Here is a 23,368-nt window from a genome sequence, read left to right as displayed (position 1 = left end):
CACAATTAAGTGAGTAAATCTATTGGAAAAGATCATATAATGCATTCTTAAGCAAGTACTTTAGGATTGTAGGGTTAATTAAAATTCTTCTCTATCAGCATAGTTAAAAGCAGGATGGCTATTCTTTGCAGTTAGAATCTTTAAAAATAGTGATCTTCCCCATACTATCCTAATGTTGTGTTGCTTGCGGTTAACACTCTGAATAATTTATGACCTAAACATTAGTTTGCCTTTGTCTGATATAATTCAGTCAAGACCAGAGATACAAAAGTGTGTTGTTAGACTCTTAGAAGCTACTTTGAGTTTTAAGTTAAACATCAGGGTTCAGAACTATGTGATCATCAAAAGTCTTCTGGTTTTATATTGAGAAGTTTTAAGTGTAATTAGTCATCCATTGTGGAAATTAATTTTTATTTTATGTAGTTTTTGCTCTGGGCCAAGTCAAGCTTTATTTGTCATGACCTCTGGAAGATCCCTATTTCTTTTTCATCCCAAGAGATTTGTATTAACAGCACAGATGTTGTTTATTGACAGCCAGTTATGTGCTAGGCAGTGTCATATGAACTTTGCATGAATTATATTTCATACAATAGAACTAATGGTCCTTCCTTTGATATGGGAACACCATCCTCATTTTTCAGGTACCAAATTTGTGGTTGAAAAATGTTAAGTCACATGCCCATGAAGGCCAGGTTCACGGCTGGACCTCACCCTACAGGTCCCACGAGCTCTTAGCTTGCTTGTTCCCTCCTTTCCTGAAAAATCAGAGGGACTTTCATGCAGAATTGGAGAAATCTGTCTTTGACGAGGAATATACAAAGGGAAAATCAATTATAGAGTTTCAAAACGTTAAGTACTTAATTCAGACTTTCTTTTTCAAAAGACAAACAAACTCTTATTTACTGACTTTTAAAACTAAACAACCAAGGACAAACAACATAGAAATGTTTACTAAATACAATAAATGGCACTTCCAACTATAATTTAGAGTTTTATGATAATTATATAAAGAGATGACATTAGGCTAGGGAGATAGGTCAGGGAAAAGAGAATGGAGAGACAGGTGGAGGAGGAGGAAGGGTAAAACTAGACCGGGACAAGTTGCTGTGGGAGCACATTAACCTTTATGAGAGTCTGGGCCCATCATGGTGCTGGATGCTATTCAATGAAGCAAATCCCTACTTTCATATGTAAGGTACTACAAGGAAGTCTGAAATTCATCATTAGATTCACATTTTTAAGGTAGGAACAGTTCTATTCACAGAAAGCCATAAATTAAAAAACCCAAATAATGTGTCTTCAGACATTATTCTGAAACTAGAGCTGCAGAAGCCCAGCCCAGCCCAGATTCTAGCTATTCTGCTAACAGGAGGGAATTCCAGGTCAAATCCTTGGTCTGGTGCTCCTTTCCTCGCCCCCTGAGACTGCTCAGTCTTTTGACTTCCATGCTGTGATGCTTTCTTACCATGCCCATAAAGGCCAGGGAAAGGTGGGAGGGAGAGGGCTTTCTGAAAGATAGAATGATAATGAGGAGTTTTCAGATCCCTTATAGGTTGGGGACTCTGTGGGCCCCTCGACATGATGCGGGCATCAGGACAGTGATGTTCTGGCATAAGTGAGGTCCTGCCTGGGCGGGGCATGTGGGAAGGGGTAGCTGGATTCATGCATCCTAAGCGCTCTAGCCCGACGAGAAGCTACTTTTCCAACTACCAGGAAAAGTGGCTGCCAGTACTGATAATAATACCTCACAACAGCTCAAATGCATTAATCGTTTCATTAAACACAACGAGTTAGATTCACGAAAGGCAAGAGTGTTCACATAATGTATAAAAGGAAAGTTATGTTCAGGGTGGGCCTATGACCTCGTCATGTGTACTTGATTCTGCACTTGGAAGGGCCAGGTACTGGGTTTAATACTCTGTGGTTGTCATCTTGAAATTATTAATAATTTTTGAATAAAAGGTATTGCATTTTCATCTTACGCTGGGCTCTGCATAGTGTATAGAAGTTCCTTATTGTATAAAAGTTCAACAACCACAGATAGTCAAAGCCTCCCAAAATTTCTGAGACTCCAATCTCACATCTGACATCCTGAAACGACAGATCAGCGTCACGTGCAGTTACCCAATTCCTTCCTCTCTCCTGCCACTGCACAAGCTCTCTCTACCCCCCAGCCCCTCTGTGCATAAGCTTTCTTTACACCATCACAGAGGCTTTTACTCTGGTCACTCTGAAATAGATGTCTGCATAGGCTCTTAAGGTCTAGAGCTCTTGCTGTCTATTACAGTGCCACTAGCCACAGGTGGCTTTTGAGCACTTGAAATGTGGCTAGCTTGAACTGAGTGAGATGTTTAACTGTAAAATGAACATCACACATACACACACACACACACACACACTGTAAAATATGTCATTACTATTTGTATATTGATTACTTATTAAAATCATAATATCTTAGATATAATGGTTATGTAAACTACAAAAAATCTATGTCAACTCTTTTACCTTTTTTGATATGGCTAATAGAAAATTTTAAATTATATACGTGGCTTGAATTTTCAGCTAAAATTATATTTCTTTTGTTCTAGATCTCTTTTTGATAAAACCATGTTTTGAGCTATTCCATCTAGATGTTCCACTTATATCTCCACCTCAAAAAAAATCTCAAACCAATTCACTATCTTTTTCCTCAAACATACTTTTTCCATATCTTATATTCCCAAGTCATAAACTTGGTAATCACATTATGCCTTCGCTCCCACCCTCAAAATGGATACTTAGAACTATTGATTCTATCTCTATAATTTCTCTTGAATCCAGCAGTTTCCCTCCAGACCCACTGTCCGATCCTAGCTTATGCTTTCAACATTTCTTCCTGTAACTTACATTCTTCTCCTTCGTGAAATCCTCGTATGTAGTCTCATCCCGCCTCAGTCGTGCTCTTACCCAGCATGGATGTTTTGCAATGGAAATCTTATTATTTCACTTTCCTGTTCGAACTCTTTCAATGCTTTCTCATCTGAGTGTGACACAATTACTCCCACTGGCTCTGATCTGCTAATCCAATTTTATTTCCTATCTCTCCACATCAGCACCTTGCATTCCAATCATACCTAGCGACTCTGTCTTTAGAACATGTTCTCCTTGCTTCTGTGCTTTAGCACATGCTGTTCCCCAGTCATGGTGAGCTCGGCACATTCCAACACAAACACCCACATGTTCTTTAGCCCCTAAACATTTCCTCAGTGATGCCTTTGGAGCTCCTCCACAAGCAGAGTAGATCTTGTGCAAGTCAAACATCTTTAATTAATGCAATACCACACTGAATTAGAACCTATTTTTAATTCTGTTTGGCTGTCACTGTTTTAGATACCATCCAAATACTTGAGAGAGTGACTGACACATACTAATCTTGGCCAAATAAATCTCTCCCTTTTTTTCTCCCTGACCCACTACATTAGTTCACGCTTGTTTTTACTCTTGCCTAAGATACTGAAACTGTCTTTCTGTAGCCATTTTTTGCTATCTTTATTTAATTTGATATACTGTTACCAGTTATATCATTTTTACGCACAAACATAAGCATTAGCTTTCCCCATTTAAAGAAACTTCAATGGTTCCTTTCCTTGTAAAGAATCAATCCAAACTATTTAGCATAAGCTTAGTCCTGATGCTGATATAAAAATAGGTGTGTCTACCATTCCTTCTCTACCAGGTGCTATGCCAATCATTTATGAATATCTCATTTAATCCTGATAATAATCCTTGGAGGTGAGTGTTACGATCTCTGCTCTGTAGGTAGTGAAATAGAGGTCTAGAAAGGCTGAGGGACCAGTTCCTACATACTCACTCAGCAATCACAGAGCTATCGGATAAAATTAGAAAGAATATGACCTAATTTATATTTCTATCTTATATATATAAACATACCAACAGTTAACACAACAATCTTCAAAAGTTAAGGAAAAGGAAAGTTAGAGAGCACATCAGTTTATGGTCAAACCCGACTAGAGGAAGGAGTGACTCCAAGTATTCTAGCCAATATGGCAGTTACAAACTCGTGACTGCCATGTTTCTGTTAGGCAAATATAGTCTGATGATAGTCTTAGAATCATTTGTCACCTGGTATTATAGTTGCCGAATGAAATTCCGATTTTATTTCCCAAAAGAACACACTTGCCAATAATAATCTGGCCTTTTGGGAAGTGACATTTCTCAATGTCAATCAGCAAGGGGCCAGTCTGTTTTGTTGGCTAGATAAAATACTTTCACTCTCTGAGATGCATTAGATAGAGCCCATACGAATTTCTCAAAAATACTTTACTTTTGGTTGGAATCCAGATCAATACTTTTCCTAATTTCTACTGACCTTAAAAAGTCTTTTGGTTGAATAACCCCATCCAGGAACACATACTTGGAAGACCAGGGTTCTTCTACATCCTAGTTGTTAAACTCCTGTCCCCCCACCTCTAAGGTTCTATTGGTACCCTGCAAAAATCCATCACCTCCTCTCAGAGGCTGGGTTAGAAGTTGATGAAATAAAATGACTGAGGAGTCTGGGAACAAAGCAATTCATGAATGAAACACTCCCCAAGAAACTTAATTTTATGATCATAATCTTTTAGCTCTTGACAGTTACAAAGTTAAATTCCAGTGCCAAAAAAAACTGAACCAGAGTTTTGAGGGCATGTTTTCTCAATTTATTCCAAAGGAAGCAAAGTTTAGGGTTCAAAACGATTATGAAGTGTTTATACTACACAATATAGATCAAGTTAAATTACTTTTCCAGATAATTGTCAATCTGAGGCACTGAAAGGACATTGGGGATATTAGACCAAAAGGAAGGTGATTTTCAAGCTAAACTAGGTCATTTATGACTTGTATTGTCATTTGATTTTATTTCTAAAATGAGGGTAATAGAACTCCTCTCTGCTACCAATAAATCTAAAATTTAATTTAAAATATATTAAAAATACTTTGTACACTTCAGAAGGAAGTTTTTTGTTAAAGTTTGAGAAAAAGTTGTATTAATTATATAAAGCAGTCAGTTATATTAGTCTAACAAAATTAAACCTATGGTAGAAAGGAAGACAATCAGACATCGGACCACATTTCATATAAAAAGTTATGTTTCTAAACAAGGTCAGTGTCAAAGAATTCAGGATCTATTATCAGTCATCTGAGTTAACAACCTAAGAAAGCCCTTTTCCCAAAACAGGTATATTTTCAATAAATAAATAGTAGTTCTTCTGGTGGAGGAGATAACTATGCTTTTTCACATTTTTATTGCTTTCTTAATTGTCAGAGATAACTAACATACAGTTATAAGATTTTCGGGAGATTAAATTCTGGGGAATAAGTCTATCGTGGTTGAAATGAACCAGAACAGACCAAAAGGTTGTGTCATGATTTCCTCTGTTGAAGAAATCTAATAATTTTAGAATGATTACTCTGATATTTCGCTTAGTGTTTTACATGAAAAGTATACTAACCTGAAACAGACAAAAAACTATGATAAAGCAAACAAACATTTAAGGATGTGTGGACTGTATTAATTTTTTCATGATGGTTACATGGAATCATATACAGTTTATATTACTTTGACTCCATTTCTTTTCCTTGGTGTAAATTTTCTTTGTCAGTATTTGATACAACAAAATACTTGGGCTAATTATCCGGCCATTGCTCACTTACTCTTGGCCATACCCATGACAAGATGATAGGAGTAAAAACAGAAATAAAACGCTATTGCTCTTTCATGGAATTCACTTTCATGTAAAAGGTTAGACACATAGGAAAACTTCATTAAAATAAGATAGAAATAATATAATACACAAATGATATGAGAGCATCTAAGATGGAGAAACTAAATGTGTCATTCATTAAATCTCTCTTGGAAATAATTTAAGAAATTATTTCTGGAAAATCCAGTTAAAATGTCCTTAAAAGTTTTGTGATTTACCAGATTCTTCATTAAAAGGTAATTTACATAAAGCTCTTGGGATAGTAGCTAGCGCAGAGTAAACTACATAATTTGTTATTATCAATATCCTTTGGATTGAAGAAATTGAATAATTTTTTCCTGTAAGTTTATTGAAATCTAGTTATTCAGGTTTTTGTTGTTTTCTTGAGTTTAATCAGAAGCAGATGTTTTGATTAACCATGTAAGGTTTTCCAGCTCTTATGGTTTTTAACTTGAAAAGATCTGCCAGACTGATACCCTTTTCTATCCTGAGTTCTCTGTTTATCTATATTCTCAAGACTAAAAACTTACATTTAACTTTTCTGTCTTATGTTTATTTTAAAAGGAAAAAAAATTCATTCTTTAGCATCAATCACACTGCTTGATAAATGTGACTGTAACCAGAGGTTTTAAGAAAGTTAAGAGTAAAAATCAAATTTTCTTGGTGTCTAAATTATTCATTAAATGATGTGTTACATTTGAGCTTTATCTAAGCTTCAGGTTATATTCTTGTTTTATATCATTATTAAAATATTGTGTTTCTCACCAAGATTATATTTTATTTTTAAAATAATAGCATTTTCTAGAACTTTCATCCCCCTTTTCTCCTGTTTATGATTTCAAAAAAAAACCAAAACAAACAAACCAGAAGATTATCATTTCATCTCTAAATTCAAGCAGCATTTTCTAATCAATAGCTTAGCATTAACACCACTCCAGGGGAAGAGCTGATTACTATGAGCCATTTATTCACTCAACAGATACCTACTGAAACTAACATATTGATTTGTTTGCTGAGCGCCTACTGTGTTCTAGCTGCTATTCTAAAGCAAGCTGAGTTTTCTCTGTTACTTTCACTCTGCCCAAGCAACCTGTAACTTTCCCGATCTCTTGCCCCTTGCTACCCTCATGAATCCCCTTTACTGAAACTGTTTCAAGTCCACGCTTGAGCTATATCTCTTCATACTTTACCAGAACAACTAAGAGGTTATATACAGTTTTAATTTTCACTACTAGTAACATTATGCTATATAAATCACCAAATCTAGATATTGAGAGGCAGGTTCTTTTAAAAGTTATTTATCCCCACAGGATATAATATAGGGTTTTTAGTATACTACAATTATATATCGGATAGATTAAGTGTACTTGTTTCAGAAAGTGTTCAGACTTTCACCAGATGACACAGTTAGTATAAGAATTGCTGAAGTTGTTATCTAATCTCTTTGCTTTGTTAACCTTAGTACAGAGAACTGAAATCATTAGGTGTGAAGGCATCTTGATAATGCACAAAATAGCTCACTTTTAAGTAAACAGGTGTTGCTTTTTTAAACTTTTTGGGTTAATAGTGTAAAGGGTAGGAAGACCTTATAAAGCGTTCGGGTCTGACATTACTACTATTCAAAGAAGTAGCTGACTTGTCAAAAGGTGAAGGATGATTCCCCACAGTCAGAAGCCTAAGCATATTTCTTTTATCAATAGGGCTACTGTCTCTATACATGGTCACTTTCATAGAGAACCAAATGTCTTTGAAGAAGCTAACTACCCCTTGAGTAGAAGTAGTTACAAGGACTTCAACATTTTAGAAGAAGATAGAATAAACATTTATACTAATACATTTTCTCCAACATGGCCAATATCCTTTAGAATGTCTTATTTGCATATCTTTTTTCTGCTTATTAAAAAAACTTAACCGCCCCTCACATTCAGTCATTCCTGAAAAAATTTAATAGGTAAAGGAATCTAAAAAGATTTATTTCTACATTGAGTGGACTAACTCCTATTTAAAGCAGAAGATATGATTCATTATAAGAAAGTATGTTCGATATGCAATTTACAGCAGCTATTGAGAAAACGTCTCAAAGGAAAGTTAGAGAAATTGATTATCTAGGTTAAATTAAAAAATCGAAAGTAAAAAAAATAGGCAACAGTACATATAAAAAACTTCCATTATCACTTAAATTTTCAAATAATGTTCTACATTAACACTACATTTTTCCTTAAATTATAAAATGGATATAAATCAGGAAATGTAATAAGAATATTGCTAGATTTTACTTTATTTTTTTGAAGTAGAAAAATTTTCTTCGAAGATCTTTGGTTAAATCCAGGAAAAGCGAAAGTTATCTAGACTTTTTGCTCAAACAATGTCTTTTAAAAGTGCAGACTTAATGCTGGACCTATGCATCACTGTCTTTTTGACTAAAATTTTTAGTTGGTAAATAATAGATTTCTGTTTTGAAGACTAAGGGACAGTAAAGTGTAATATAGTTCTATATAGCTATGTCTGCCTTTGAGGATTTGCTGTTATTTATTCAAATAAGATCATCTTAATTGAGCTTAAGCTGTAAGGAGAGTTCTTATTTAACAATAGTTAGAACTCAATAGTTACCTAAATGTTTCCTTCTAGCTAAATGCATATGTCTTAACATTTTTCTGATATGATGTAGATAAAAAGATTTTGAAAGTCTCCATATAATTTTTTGCAGTGATAGTTTAGAATTTAATGGATATATTCTAATTAACTTATAAGTTTGAGGAACTTTTATGAAATTATCTAGCATAGTCATATATTATAATACTTCCTTATAAAATGCAGTGAGTACTCTCATTCATTTGAATATCAAATATAGTTACACATAATTTAGGCCTTCAAAATATTATAACTTACCTAAAATATAAAATATTTAAAATGATACAGAAATACTATGAAATCATCTTTCCTGAAATCTAATTGCTATATACAATTTAAAATAATTGATTAAACATGATCAGTCTTTAAGATGTATAGAACCAATTTCAACTTTAGCTATTAGTTAATTAACATGCTATACATTGAAATCAGCTGGATGATAGCCACAATAAACCTTTAAAGAACAGCATGACAATTGAGAGTTTTCATTTATCTAATTTTCATTATACAATTCAATGCTGGGACATAATGTGAAAATGTCTAGAAATATGAATTTAAGTAATTTCCTAAATATTTTGCTTTTTAATTTCAAATATTGGACTATTTTAAACTTCCTACACAATGTGATATATATATATATATACAAATGTATATATATGTCTTACTATTAAATTGCATACCTGAAATTTACTGGATTTTGTTAACCAATATCACCATAATAAAAATTAATTTAAAAAAAGAAAAAATCTTCCTAATCTTTGTTATTTTGTGCACGAAACAATCATATAATATCAATTACAACTTTTGTTTTCAACATGATTATCTTGGAGACAGGGATTATATATTTATTCCATCTTAATAAAATTCCTGATCATCGTTATCTTTGATCATAGCATTGTGGCAATTTTTCCACAAAAAGACTATAAAAATTTAGGTATATTTAAAAAAATAATTTTCATTCCACCTAATACAGAAAAAGGGCAGGAAGTCTCTATAACTAAAAGTAGGTCTGTATCAAGAGAGTTACTAAGAGAAACCCAAGTTGTAGGAAAGTATAATGTAACTAGTGGCTACCAGGAACCTTTCAGGTTTATTTAAGAAAACTTTAAAAAGTTCTGCGATTGTAGACATTATTTCAATTATTGGTCTCTCTAGTTCATGAGCTCTACTTTCTTCCGGCTTCAGCATGAAAAAGAATTTCATAAGTATTTTTGTTATAATCATCTATTAATTATCATCAATTCAACATTAATTTGAAATGGTCTGATTTTAGAGAAAATTTCTAAAAGGAATACTTACTATATTTTTTCCTGCAAATTTTATAATAGCTGTAAATAGAATAACAGCTTCTTCTAGATACTAAAGCTTTTGAGCTGTTTTGTTCAAAACATATATGTTGCAAAATTTTCCCTCAGAGAATTCTGATATATTATAGGATATTCATAGCTTTTATCAAATTGTGACCCTGAAACTGTATTTTAACATCAGGAAAATGTAAGCTTCATTCCAGCTTTCAAATGTTTGATTTTCTCTGATGAAAAGCAGCATAATAGATAACAGGACTTCTATTCCAAGATCAAGCCTATGTTTACAGTAACTAGTAAGAAAATAGTGAAGTCCGAGGTTACCAGTACAAGGTCTGAATGCCAAGTTCTAGACACTGAACAAAGTACACACAAAGGTCAATAAAACTCTGGAAGCCTGTGAGCAGAGACAAAGGCAATATGGTGCAGTGGACAGAATTACAGAGTTAAGATTCAGATATAGCTGCAGGAAAAGGTGAGGAAGTGTCTGGGAAGATGTCCTAGCTGGATTGTGAAGGATGCATGACAGGTGGCTGCTGCTATGAGGAAGATTTAGAGAAAAAGTCAGAGGGAGGCCTGTCACAAGTTTGGTATGGTGCGTTTGGGAAATTAGAGATGTATTTGATATTTCTATCAAGTGAGTTGGAAAGTGGCAGAAAATAAGGGTACATAAATAGATAAATGCCAGGGTGCAAATTCCTGAAATTTACAGGTTATCTTTCTGTATCTGATTCTCAAAGTTGTTGAATTAATAACTATGCTGATGTGTTGTGCTCAAATGGACTTAAAATGCTAACCTTTCATAGCATATCACCTTAAAGGGTATTAATGTATAAAAAATAAGGTGAAAAGTTTGTGTGTCACTCTTGGGCTGAGGAGGCTCCTGTCACACATGGTGCTACCACAAAGGAAACAGGACAGGTAGGTAGGTGTGCCTTAGGTATTTCTTCACCTTGTTCTTTCCAAGAAAAACCAATACAAAATTGTTTTCTTGCTGCAGGCCTTTACACTGTGTTAATTCTGAGAACTCCTTTTTGCTCTGAAGGAAATTAAATTGGAAAAAAAAAATTTACTGCCAGTCCACTAAACAGAATAATTTCCTTGGCTGATATTTTTTATTTACTCAAAACTAACTGTTCATTTAGCTTGCTTTCTTTTTTTTCTTTTCTTTTCTTTTTATTTATTTTCTTGTCTGTTCGGTGTTTGGTTCTTTGTGTCTTTTCTTCTCTCTCGGGAGCTTGTCTTTCTTTTTTGTCTTTCTTTCTTTTTTTTCTTTCTTTCTTTCTTTTTATTTTTTTCTTCTTTCTTTCTTTCTTTCTTTCTCTTTCTCCCTCTCCTCTTTCTCTCTCTCTTTCTTTCTTTCAAGTTAAATGTAAGTGAAATACAGTGCCATCACTTAATCTCTTGTCTTTTACACTGTCTCTCACACACAAATGGGCATATTCCTATTCTCATCTTTAAACGTTTGAACATAATTCTCTGAGATTACTTGGTCTGCATTTTTATGTGTTGAATATTGGTGACTTTAAACAGAAATTTTGAAAGTATTCTCCCTACGCTTTAAATTCTCTTATCTGAGAGTATATTGCCATATCTGTGAACCAGGTGATGCATGCTCATATGTAGCAATAAAAATTATATTATTATACTTAAAATTAAAGCATGACTCAAATGTCACTCAAATTTTGGGAAAAAAGGTTGCAAATAAAAATACATTTCTTAGAAGTAAATCTTAGATTTACTAGTTATTTCATGGTAGATTCAATCTTTAGTAGAGGTTTTTCCTCAACATTTTCAACAAATGTTTTTCCTTAAAATTTTTCAATAACAATGAAATGAGCTGATTTTCCTCGTGGACCAATGATAGGAATGATTTAGGTAAAGCTGAAATGCTGCTGAAACAGCATTTCATCATTATTTGGTCATTTCCTTACCAAAGACTTCAATTTAACTGACCAATTTCAATCCATAGTAACAGCTTTGTTCCTGAGAGACTATAAATCAAAGGAATACTCACTAAGGGGCAACTCCTACTGCAGTGCAAAGTCTGTGCTATTATCACGTAGCGATTGACAGCAAACATCCGCTGCAAATATTAGCGTACTACATTTATAAGAGGTGTGTGGTGTTTTTGGTTTCACTCTCTACCTCTGAAACCTATCTGCTCATGAGAAAAATTGTGCAATAAGAGAAGTTTTACCACCACATACTGTAATTGGGCTCGAACTCAGTGTGGAGATTTCACTTCCTTTCTTTCCTTGGATTCCGATCCCGAGTCGGGGGAGCACAATGGGGGTGTTGTGCTCTGGGCTAGCGTGGCATGCATGATACTCAGAAAGGATGTGTGAGCTGCTTCTAATACTGACGCTTTGCTTTGCAACTACTTCTGAACAGCACACCAGGACTCCGAGTTCAGAAGAAGCAAGTGCAAACCCCACTGGCTGTTATGATCTACATAGGGAACAAAATTCCTTAATTTAAATGTATACATAGGTGTGTTAAGAGTTAAGATACATCAATTATGAGGGTTAAAAATAAATGCTTCACAATTTTCAAGCCACTGGTTTTCCATAAAATTCTTTTAATATATGTCAAAGTGCAATTAATAAAATAACCCATTGTTTGTAAGGGAGAAAGGTCGTTGGTTATGAAGACAATCCAGAATGGCAAACCATCATGGTTTGTAAAAACAGTAAATATTTATATTAAATCTCAAGGCATATTAGTAATCGTTTTCAGTCATAGGATTTCTAGAACCTAAACATACTGCATCAACTCTATGTATCGTACTCTATTTTGTGGAAGTGTGTGTGTGTGAGGGTATGTGGAGCTGTGAACGCTCTTGCTAAGTCAGATAACATGATGAATATAAATGTTTTAGGTTAAGTTTTGCTCCAAGGTATTGTTATGCTGTGCTTTTAAAAAGGCAAAAATAAAAGCTTACCTCTGTCAGGCAAGTGGGACCTCCTTCTGAGCCGTGGCCTCAGCGTGCAGGCAGATGCTCTTTGAGCCAACAATCTGTTAACAGGAAGCAGGTAAACCTGAGAGCGTCCGCCTGGGTTACAGTCCAGTGCCCATATGAGCACACACCTGCTTCTTTAGACCTGCCGCTCATGTGCAACAGCCACGCACAGGACCCGTGTTTAAAAATGGTAACACCCTTCTTTTGAGTCACTAGTTTTCAGGGTAAGTAGCTAGAGAGCTCTGAGATAATATTGCAGGGAAGGCTTGCCTTCCCAAGACAAAACCCTTTTCTGCTGTCTGATAGCAGATATGCAGCATTATCACACTGCATTCCACTTTCTCAAATCAGCTAATAGGAGCAGCAGTCAACAGCCTGTCCAAATGGCAGCTTGCGCGCATACTTGGCCGTAATAACTGTATACTAACATGCCCATCACTCCTCTCTTCTTTGAACAGATTTTTTTTAAAATGCTGCTTCCAGGGTAAAGCTCTGCAGAATATGCCACACTGTTTTCCATAAGTAAAATGGCTGGTTCTCTTAGCACTGCTGCAGACAGCTCATTGGGTTCCACTGGCTTTTCGTAGTCATAGCAACAACCAACAGACAGCCGTAGACAGCAAGCATGGCTGGTCATGTGCAGCGCACGGACACAGCTTGTTAATTTCTTTTCATCAAACTCATCACTTTTTGAGGAGGGCAGCTTCTGTTACCTTTCTAAATATTTCACCGATAGTACAAGTGCTCTGAGTTTTCGGCTTTCAGGAAGAAGTTTTGCCATATGAGCCAGCGCTACATGTGAAATTGAGGAAGGGAAGCCCTTCTCAATAGATAGATTTGGGTGTATCCAGGTTAATAACATGCAAATCACTGTAGAGACACTAATCGGAAGGAACCATTGTCAAAACACATTCCACCTTCACATCATAGAATGAGCCTAACGGAGATTGGTAAATGTGGGCAGTTATACTTTCTGTTTTTAAATGATAATCTTATAGCCACTTAACAGAAACAAAGCACTATGACTCATTATATGCGAACAAAATAACCAAATTAGGATATCTTAATAAGATGTTACATATGGATTCCACTTATCTATTTTAATACACTTTTTTGTATTACACAATTTAAAATAGAATTTTTAAAGTTCTTATTGTTTCCTATTGGAAAAAATGTTCTTTAACTCAATTATAATTTATTTATAATTTAAAAATGCTTTTAAAAATCTACATCGAATGAAAAATCCTTTGCTTCAAACATTACTTCTGAAGCAAGAATAATTTCACTTTCTCAGTAAGATGAATCACATCCCACCCTTCCTTAAAATCTTACCTCTTCAGGGAATTTCCCATGATTAACACCATGAACCATTTAAATTTTCCCCAGCCTTTTCTTTAATACTGTGTCATCAGTAATATTCTATCTGACATATTTCCAAGACACTGTCCACTTATTTTTGTTTCTAGCAAACTGTTTGAAACAGTTGTGTTAACATTCTGGACCTGTCAACACAGATGCTTCGTTTGCTAGTAGTCATTAATTTAGTATTTTGTAAGTACTGCATTTCCCTACCAATGTTAGCACTGCTGTCTTCAGTAGTAACTTCCCAGCTTTAATATGCAGAAGAATCCCATTCCCCTCCCCTCTCCAAACAGATTCCCATTTGGTAGATTTCAGTCAGCTGTGCCTTTCTGCTTGTCTGCTCCTTACCACTTCATATTATTTTAAGCCTGCTCGCTTGATCTTATTTAAGTTACCTTCCCTTTAGTTATTTTGACTTTGCTACTCTTGAACTTGCCCCTGACTTTAGCCTCATATTTTAGTCTTCAATTCCTACGTTTTAGCCATCTTGAATAACGTCCTGTTTCTTACTTCTTGCCTTTCAGACATTTCTGCTACCCGAAAGCTTATCGACCAGACCTCATCCCCGCGAGCGCCTTTTACCTGCATTCCAATCTGCCTTCTACTCTATCTTTTAGCACCTTGCTCGGAGAGACCGCCTCACTACTGACACTCCCCGGCAGAGTGTGCAGCAGCCCCCTCTGTGCTTCCTTCGCATCCGGGATCCAGCTCTACGATTACAGTACTTGTCATGCCCTGTTGACTTATTAGCGGTTTTCCTTTCATTTCTTACTCCCGTGCTGCTCTCTCAACCCTCTGCAAGCCAACCCGATCCATGTGTTATTTGTCTTCTACGCTTGTAATATTCTAATTTCTCAGTATATTTTAAATGAGGACCTAAAACACTGTCCGAAAAGGTACTGAGTGACTGGATAGTGTGAAGTCTGTGTTTCAATTCGCCTTTGCAATATCACGTATTTGTCACCAGCATAACTTCAGAAGAATTTGAGTGCTTTTGATTAAATGTTGGCATGTTAAAAAAGTTATCAAGAAACATTCTAAGTTCATGTTGTGTTTTCGAGTGGCTTTTCATTGTATGTCTGAAAATACCTTTATTCTTTACCCTCATATTTAACTGATTGTTTAGCTAGGTATAAGAATCTTTGAAGTCATTTTCCTTTGGAATTTTGAAAGCCTTCTTTTATCTTGTATCTTCTTGCCTTATTACACCCCCAACTACTACTCTCTAAAAAAAGAAAACTGGAAAATACTCAGGCTTCACATAACTAAGAACTGGGAAGCTAGCAGGAACTGAGACTAATTGCTTTGCTCCCATTTATCCTTCATGGCATCTCTGTTAATTGTTACAGATCGCTCTGTGAGGGGGCCCTGTTTTTCCAATGTCTGTGGCTTCTTTGCCTACCCCTTGCCCCCATAACTCTGGCTGCCATGACCCATCATTGTCACTGAGGCCCTCCGACTCTGCTCTATCTCATGTCTCTGACTCTTACTCTCCCTCCTAACTTGATAATTTCTAAAAAATTGCTAAATACAGATTCCCAAGAAACAAATATAATTTTTTTTTTTTTTTTAGCTCATCTTTGTGAGCCACGTGAGGTATTTCATAAGGTGCCAACAACTTTGTCCCTGGACAGTCCTGTGTCAGGTTTCCATCCTTGGTCCCAAAAGCTATGGTAGAGATACTTGGTATCATATTGTTTTCAAATTTTTGCCAATTCAGTAGGTACAAAGTGATAGCTCATTATTATCTTGATTTGCATTTCTCTAATTACCAAAGAAATTGAACATCTCTTTATGTCCAATGATCTTTTGGCTTATTGGTTCTATAGATTTCCTGTGCATAGCTTTTTGCCTGTTTTCTCAATTGAGGTTGTCTTATTGTGTAATTTTAAGCAAAATGGTCATGAAAAGTATTTTCAAATGTTTTATATATTTAAAAATAACAATTAAATTTGTTATATGATTAAAAGTTAATAAAACATTCACTGACATATAAGAGAAACCAATAATTCACACTGCCAATTGTTCTGGTGATTATTATCTAGAATGTGGGTAAATATCACCAATCAGAAATTCTTTTTAGTATGAAAGTATATATTACCACCATAATAGAAGAATGATTTTCTAAACCAAACTTAAGATCATATCACATCACAAAAAACTATTGTTAGCAAAAGTACTTTGAAAATGAATATTACTTTCATATTTAAAAGAGCAGATAATGTGGAAAAAGAAAAAAGAAAGGCTGAGGAACCGGTACTGATTAAAGGAGACTAAAGAGATAAACTGAATATAATATGTGATTCTGGGTTGGATAGTGGATCAGAAAAAAAATTCTATAAAGTACACCACTGAGATAATTAGTAAATCTGAATAAGGACTCTACGTTGGATAACAGTATTCTGTTTGCATTTTAAATTTTCATAATTTGATAATTATATTGTGGTATTAAAAGTGCATGTCCTTCAGGGCGAGGATGTGGGGAGGCCTGGTCTCGAGTGGCTGAGTGAAACAGAGGCTGTGGCAGCAGCAGTGGCAGAGGCAGCAGCAGAAGCCTTTTAAAGGGGTTGTGTCCATGAGCGGATTTTTGTGGTGAGGGACCTGCTCTCTCTGAGCACCAGTGCCAATTTGGCTGTGCGCAGGGGGCACCAGAGACTTACAGGGAGACATTGTCGGAGTGAGAGCGGAGGTAAGGCTTGCTCTGTACAGAAGTGCCGGCAGTATCCATTGTTCCCTGTTGAGCCCTTCCCCATGCCAGTGTGCCGGGGACAGCACCGCCATAGCTGTGAGGTCATCAAACTGGATAACAGAGGTTGCTCTGCCCAGAGAATTTCCTGAAACCCCGCCTCCCCAACTCACAGCCCCACCCAAGCCGCATCAAGGTATATCCTCAGCAAGTCAGGTGCTCTTTACTGAACAGCGCCTAGACTCACACTGGAGGCAGCTGGCCTTGGTTTTTGGTGTGGCCTTTTGAGGCAACTATAAGCATAGCATCTGTGGATTGCTTGCTGAATCTTAATAAGTAGCCCCAGAGGGGTAGAGGCTTGGGTTAAGTTTGTCCTGCAGCTGAACCCCTCTTAAGGATTGCGCCACTGGACACCTACTTCACAAATCCACACTAATAAGACCGGGAGACTCAGGAGCTTTGCTTAGTACATAGAAATAGACATGGAAAGGCAGCCAAAATGGGAAGACAAAGAAGGAGAAGCCATTTGAGAGAACAGAACAGAGATCCAGATATAATGGAGTTAAGTAATCTAGCAAATGCAGAGTTCAAAACACTGGTTATAAAGATGCTCAATGAACTTTTGGTAAGTGTAGATAAATTCAGTGAGAACTTCAACAAAGCTATAAAAAAAAACCCATAAAAATGGAAATGGAAATTATGAAAGGGAACCAGTATGAAATGAAGAACACATTATTTGATATGAGAAGTATATTAAAAGGAATAAACAAAGTGAATAAAGAAAAGGATCAAATCCCTATCTAGAGGACAGGAAAACCAAGGACATTCAATCAGAATGGCAAGAGATAAGATGCCAAGACTATAAAAATAACTTAAGGAGCATATGGGACACTATTAAAGGTCCAAATATCCATCTGATCAGTGTAATTGGAGAAAATCAAGATGTTGAACAACTATTTGAAGAAATAATGATGAAAAAATTCCCTAACCTGGTGAAGGAAATGGACATAAAACCCCAGGAAGCTCAGAGAATCCTAAAAACCAAGGATCCAAAGAGGCCCACACCAAGACACATTATAATTAAAATGCCAAAGGTTAAATACAAAGAAAGAATATTAAAAGCAGCAAGAGAAAAATAGATAATTACTTATAAGGAACACCCATAAGACTGTCAGCTGATTTCTCAAAAGAAACTATGCAGGACAGAAGAGCTTGGCAAAAAATATTCGACAGGACGAAGACCTAGGATCTATAACCAAAGATACTCTATCCAGCAAAGCTATCATTTAGAGTCAAAGAACAGATAAAGAGCTCCCCAGACAAAAATAAGCTAAAAGAATTTGTCACCATCAAGCCAGTATTACAGGAAATGTTGGAGGGACTTCTTTAAGAAGAAAATGTACAAAAGACTCACTTCAGATTAAGAGACACACACGGACTAAAAGGAAGAAGATGGAAAAAGATATTGTTTTGATGGACTTAGAAAGTATTTAAGTCAGAAAAAGATAAACACTACATGATTTCACTTATATGCAGAATTTAAGGAATAAAAAGAACAAACTAATCAAAAATAGTCTCACAAATACAGTAGACAATTTGGTGATGGACAGAGGGAAGGGGAGTTTGGTGGGCTGGGAGAATGGGGTGAAGAGTTAAAGAAGCACAAATCAGTAGTTGATAGATGGTCACAGGGATGGGGAGCACGGCACAGGGAATGCAGTTAGCATTAATATGTTGGCTAGGTGGAGGGTCAGGGGAGGGAGAGAGTAATTAGGGGGATCGTTTTACTTATATAGATGTCTAACCAATGTACTTTGTACTTGAAACCAATTAAAATAAATAAATTTTTTAAAAATGTATGTCCTTGTTCTTAGGAAAGTTTGAAGTGTCAAATGGTTCAGCAGAAAAAATAAGGTATAGTAATATATTTGTATTGTATGTGAGTATGGTATAATTTATCTATCATTAATCTATCTATCTATCTATCTATCTATCTATCTATCTATCAATCATCCATCATCTATTGAGGGCTAGCACAAATGTGGCAAAATACTAACACCTGGTGAATCTTCATTGAAGGATATTTCAGTTTATTTTACTATTTTTTAACACTTTAAGTTTGAAATTTTTTGCTTTCAAGATGAAAAGTTAGAAAAAGGAAATAAAGTGAAAATAAAATACAGTGTTCAGAGTAAATACAGATTTATAGTAAAATTACTTGATAAAAATTACTTTGATGTTTATCAAAGTTAAAACTTAAGTTGATAAGTTATGGATAAATTAAGGTGATTGTTATTGTTATTATTACTAATATTATTAAGAGACTACTTTGGTAGAGAGTGCTGGAAACATTTTATATTTTCTTGAAAGAAGTTAGTGTTTCCCTATATTTTTTGTTTCCCGTATCCTGATATTAAGCCAGTTTTCCTTTGATTCCTATGTTGAAATCCTTCTTAATCTGGTTCTTTCACTGCTGAAAAAATTCAACAAGTTCACTGTTGCCTGAAGCGTGTTCTCCTGTAATCACACCGTTCCCTACAGCTTCCCCAGCTGAGTGACAATCTGCCAAGGGATCCGGTCCCTGGTATAACAAAGAAGCTCTTTGTATGACTTAAAGGACAAATTTTGAGCATGGTTTGCTTAATGGGGTAGCATAGACTGTTATAAAGATTAGACTGAATTTTCTAATTCCTAAGAACAGGTAGAATACACTAAAGGTTGTTTCTAAATCTATAATAATTAGTTATATTAAGCAATGACATGAACAATGTGCTGTTAAATGGGACCAAGATGGGAAGTGTGAAAACCTCCTTGGACAGGATTAGAAAGAGGACTGGAATATCTCAGAAAATTGGATTTATTTCTAAGATTCCATCCTTTCAGAAATATATGCCAGCATGCAGGCTGACCCACAAGCTATTAATTGGATGCCTTCATAGCCTCTGAGGCAGTCTGACCTTGGTAAGTGTCCAGAATGCCTTGATAAATCAGAAGTACCCAGACCCATGACAAACCCAGCAGTGTGACATCTTTATGGAAACCTACTTATCGAATCGATTAAAAATAAGAAAATGATTAAGAACAAACCTTACCAAAGGGGCAAATGATAAGAATATAAATGTCAGCAACATAAAACTGTCTTTAAAAACTAGATATAAAGTGCAATCTATTAACACAAAAATACCATATGTGTACCATAGGAGAAAATGCAATTAGTAGTTACCAGAACCCACTAGAAGTTCTGTAGCCTCTCTAGATTAAGAGGAATAGGAGGAATGTGGCAAGAGGTGCAGGAAAAAAATTTGGTCTGGCCTAATCCAGAGATCTTGGTCTTGCCTGGCTAATAATAACAATATTGTTTTAAATATTTCAGGTTTATCAAGGTCTGGGCTTGGTAATGCCCATAATTGCGGTAGCGAATGAGAACAACTTTATTTAAAAATGTGCATTAATATGTGTCTGTGCCAGGTACGGGAAAATTGTAGTGTTAGCCTACAATCAACCATCCGCCCCATCCCTCCAGGCCTCCGTAACCTCAAACACAAATACATCTTGCTTGCTCCCCGTTTAAGGAAAGCATACTGGGCTTTTGTTATGCCCGAGGTGTGAGAGAGTCTGCGAGCAATACAGAAGAAAGCTGCACTTGCTTGCAAGGAATTTTATTGTTTATACATCATAATGATAAGCTTAAAAGGCAAGCTGGAAAGAGAAGCCTGGTTGCTTTCACTCGCCTAGAAGGGGCCGTGCTTTGTTCCCTGAGAGGCACTCTGACCAGATTAACAGAGTGTATCTCAAGTGACCTTTCCCTCTTAACCATTGTTTCCTATGGAAAGAGTGACTCCAGGTGCCTCCGGGCGCTGTGCCGCAAATGCTCGCCTGCCACAGCAAAACCTTCAGGTTCTGTGGTCACTGTATTATTGAATTAGTAATGAAACACATCAGCCTCGGCAAACAATGCCTGGCAAGAAGCGTTTTAAAACAAATGTTGCTGGTTTCACCTGAGCCACTGAAACAAATTATGAGACACAAGGTGAAACTTGGCAGCCTCTGGGAACTCTGAAGAGGCAAACACCAAAGCTCTCAGCAGCCAAATGCTCAAATCTCCGAGAAAGGGAAATTAGTCAGTTCAGCCATCGCCCTTTAGAAATACTTCTGATTAGTTCAATGAGATTTACTCATCAATAAATAATATAAAAATGTCTAAATCATGTGTATTGTGGTGCATGCTTTAGGGTACAGTTGTCTGATATCAAATGAGAAAAATGGGTGAAAAACCAAAAACCAAAACAAAAAAACAAACAAATAAAACACTGGACATAGTAAATGCTCACTTAAAGGCCTACTAGTGATAGAATATAAAGCTAGGGAAAATAAACTATGTGCCCTTGTGGAATATTAGATAGGAGCTCCATTTCATCACATTTGGATTATAATTGAGAATTATAATTATTTTACCAAGTCTGTTGAAATCAAAATTAATTTCCTATGTTTTCCAAAGTAAGACTTAGAGGTCATAATTGCCAGCAAGTTACCCTGATCTGATAACTAGGGAAAATGTTATTCCTTTGAATATTTTCTACATCAAAAGAAGAAGATTAACTTTGTAAACAGTCCTTGTGGGTTTAAATTAGCAGAACAAAATCTTTTCACAATCAAATTTACTATAGGCATGAGGAAGGCTATGGAGGATGTGATAAGGGAAAGACATAGGGAAAAAGTCTATTAACCAAGGGAATAACACAAGCCAAGACTGAGATATGTGAGGAGGCTTGGTGGATTTTCTTTCATAAATTGGGTGAAATGAATATATCCTCTGATTTCCTAACATGATTTTTTATGAGGATCAAATAAGATAATACATGAAAAGTTTTAAACTCAACAATTGTAAAATCAACCTCAAATTACTGTCAATTTTTGGTAAGACATGAGAAATAGTCTTATCACAATACCATTAGAACTAGAACTGGCTGCACATGTAAAAAAAAAAAAAACAAATCACAGTACTTAAACAAGACAGAGAGGTATATCTTTTCCTCACTTTAAGAAGTGAGAGACAAGGAGTTCTGTGGTAGTAGAAAATTGGCCCCATGGACGTCAGGATTTCAGCTCCTTTTTTCTGTTCCGTCATCTTTAGAAGATGGCTTCTTGTCTCAAGGCATCCTCACAATACGGAATGACTGCTTGTACTCCAGCCATCATGTCCATGTTCCAGGCAAGAAGAAGGGAACAAAGGCAAAGGGTCACATTTTCCGCTTGAGTTGGCCTTTTTTTTTTTTAAATTGAGATATAATTGACATATAACATTATAAGCTGGCTTCTTGCAAAGAGCTTTTCCACAACTCCTACCCAGCACTTCTGTTGCTGTCCCAACACCCATTCCTAGCTACAGCTGAAGCCTGAAAATGCCATCTTTCAGCTGCACACATTGTGGCCCCAGATAAATCGGCATTCTATTATCGAGGGAGAAATGGAGCCAGATGTCAGCCAGGGGTCATCAGTTATGACTCATGTCAGGAGCAAGTCTCCTTCTTCTTCAAGGCTTCTACAGCTGAACTTTGAAAGTGACACTACTCAGTGACAGGGCCAAGGGATGCCGTTACATCCAGACTACAGACACTGTATAGTTATATTTATGTGAGCACTCATTCATTTAAACTCTGTCTGTCTTGCTGGACTATAAACTTTATGAGGCCAGGAATCACTTCTGTCTGTTTTTCACCCATATTTCCATTGTTTAGCATAGCACCTGGCATGCAGGTACAGATATAATGAGCGAACTAGTGAGTGAATAGGCAGGCTGGGGAAGTTGCAATGTATCTTCCTCCATGGCCATCCCTCAATTCAATGCAACAAACATTCCTTTAATCTATTCAACCTGCCAAGAACCTCATCCGGTGTCAAATGACAAAACTACAGCTCACATTCTGGGTGGGGAAAAATACAAGTGAAGAAGTAGTTATGTTACAATGTGAATTTCTCTTTAGTTCAATTATACACAGGAAGCGATAGGAGAAAAATGTCTAGTTTTGGAGCTTTTGTGAGCTGGGGGAAAAGGGTGAGGAGGGAGGGATTCACCAGTTTGGGAAATCAGGGACAGGATTTCCAGGCTGAAGAAGCAGCACTTGTGACGACAGCACAGAGACATGGGGGCAGAGACAAGTTCAGGCAACCGAGGAGTCGAATGTGGCTGAAACAGAGGCTGGAGCAGGCGTGAGCGGAAATAGATTGAAAAGGAGAACGTGTGACAGATTATGAAATACTTTGTTCTGCACGTTAAGTGAGGACTTTGGACTTCCTCTTTCAGGAAATAGGAATCCACCATAGGATTTTCAAAGATCAAAGATGAGACCATATTTATGTTTTGGGAAGAAAGCTCTGGGCCTCATTAACTTAGGCAAAATATATTTTAATGGAAATATATTTTCATAAGGCTTTGTGTTTTGATTACTTTTATTATGGTTATCAGACATTTGTTGAATACCTTGTTTAGGTAAGGTGGCAACATTAGTTTCCAAAAGAGGTGCCAACAAAATGAAGGACCTATAGATCACAAGACATACCAATATTTTATGTTCCACCAAAAAAAAAAAAAAAAAAATCTTGCCAAAGAAATTCTGACACAAAGTTCTAAGTTAGAATTTTCACTATTTGTTGAAAGGGCTCTTTTAAGTGTATTTAT

General features: G+C 36.0%; 1 protein-coding gene across 13 annotated transcripts in view; it reads right to left on the bottom strand.

Annotated features, from left to right (window-relative positions):
- Positions 1 to 23,368, bottom strand: part of SORBS2 (sorbin and SH3 domain containing 2) — a 300,348-nt gene that overhangs the window by 177,611 nt on the left and 99,369 nt on the right. For 2 of the 13 annotated variants that reach the window (XM_036228656.1, XM_036228657.1), the window contains exon 1: positions 12,624 to 13,193. The exons of 1 other annotated variant lie outside the window; for it this stretch is intronic. The gene's annotated coding sequence lies outside the window, so the exon portion shown is untranslated. Of the gene's footprint in view, positions 1 to 12,623; positions 13,207 to 23,368 lie in introns of those variants that run through there. 10 more of the 13 variants (XM_016143949.2, XM_016143941.2, XM_016143943.2 and 7 more) reach the window with 9 other exon arrangements.

Source organism: Rousettus aegyptiacus, unplaced genomic scaffold (genome assembly GCF_014176215.1).
Source record: "Rousettus aegyptiacus isolate mRouAeg1 unplaced genomic scaffold, mRouAeg1.p scaffold_m13_p_11, whole genome shotgun sequence".
Classification (NCBI taxonomy): Eukaryota; Metazoa; Chordata; class Mammalia; order Chiroptera; family Pteropodidae; genus Rousettus; species Rousettus aegyptiacus.
Note: the sequence above shows the minus strand (reverse complement) of the source record. Positions and strands in the feature narration are given on the sequence as shown.